The sequence below is a fragment of the Poecilia formosa genome, unplaced genomic scaffold (assembly GCF_000485575.1).
Source record: "Poecilia formosa unplaced genomic scaffold, Poecilia_formosa-5.1.2 Scaffold517, whole genome shotgun sequence".
Classification (NCBI taxonomy): Eukaryota; Metazoa; Chordata; class Actinopteri; order Cyprinodontiformes; family Poeciliidae; genus Poecilia; species Poecilia formosa.
This window is the reverse complement of record NW_006800456.1, coordinates 149,860-151,202: the sequence shown is the minus strand read 5'-3', so window position 1 is coordinate 151,202 and position 1,343 is coordinate 149,860.

Sequence of the window (1,343 nt, the reverse complement as noted above, 5' to 3'; positions counted from 1 at the left end):
AGTTTGGTTGAGGCGGACCATGAAGATTGGTTAAGGTGGACCGTTTGGTCAAAAGCCGGAAATCCGGCCCCTAGCCGGAGCTCTTTAAGCCCTGAGAGCGGAAAATATGGTAATCAGCGCAGCTCAAGTCAGCTCTACTCGGTTTTAAGGGTTCTTCTAGTAGTAACATTCATGTGGTACCAAACTCCTTCATAGAGGTTCCAGGTGAGAAGAGTCAACGTCAGAAGAGTGCTGGCCTCTGATTGGTTGGGAGGGGGATTCACTGGTTTCATCACAAGAGCAACTAAATTACAACACCATAGACTGAGACTGCAGAATATTCAGCACAGCTTCCATGTCCTCTGTTGTTGTGTCAAGTACAGATCGTGTCACGTTACTTTTTGTACTCTGGAACCACCCAGCTCCATGGCAACCCCAACCATTACAGATGTTACCCTACTGTAATGTAAAATCAAACTGTGGAGAGTTGAGTGGAATTGTGCTAAAGGCCCTTTCGGTAGTGGAAAGGGCCTTTAGATCAGTTAAGAAAAAATATGCTAATATACAAACTGCTGGTGCTCATTCCTGTTGGACTCGCTTATTTTAAGGTCAGACAGGCAGAAAAACACGTTTGTCTTCCATTGGAAAAATAATATTATTTAATAATTTATGATTTAATTAGAGCACATTAACATATGAAGATAGAAAATTATTAAATGTAGTGCTAATATGTGGAAGAAAAAGTTTAAAGCTTTATGGTTTTTAAACATGTCGAGAACCATAAAGAGAAGAAGAAAAAAATCGCCAGACACTGCAGGAATCCCCCACGGGATGAAATTTTAGAGACAAAGAGGGAAGGGGAAAAATGAAGGTACAAAACTCTGGAATTGCTTGAGAGAGAAGAAAACAATTTGTACTGTAATGGTTGGCCCTGGGGTTCCAGTTTGGAAAGAGAAACTCATTCGGCGACTCTCTGTAATTTAATTTACCAGCTTGGTGATTTAAAAAGCCTCTCAAGTGGAATGTGTTTGTTGGCGTGCGTGTGTGAGTGTGTGACCGAGAGAACAGTATACGGCTGCTGTTGTCTGCATGTTTTGCTTGTTAGAAAACCTATTTTAAGAAAGCCAGTCTGTTGTTTATTCTTACAGTTCAGATGAGTATTTAACATATGGGGCCCGAAAAACACATTTTCTCCATCCTAATTCCCAGCATTTGCTGTGCACCAATTTCATATTAATAACATTTTCATGGATTTTGCCTTCCTTGTTATTTTTCCTTTCAGCATTGTATGTTTGTATTGTCCTCAAAAGGTTTCTCCTTCCAGATGTCAACCATCAAACCTTCATTTAACCATGGTTCAGCAG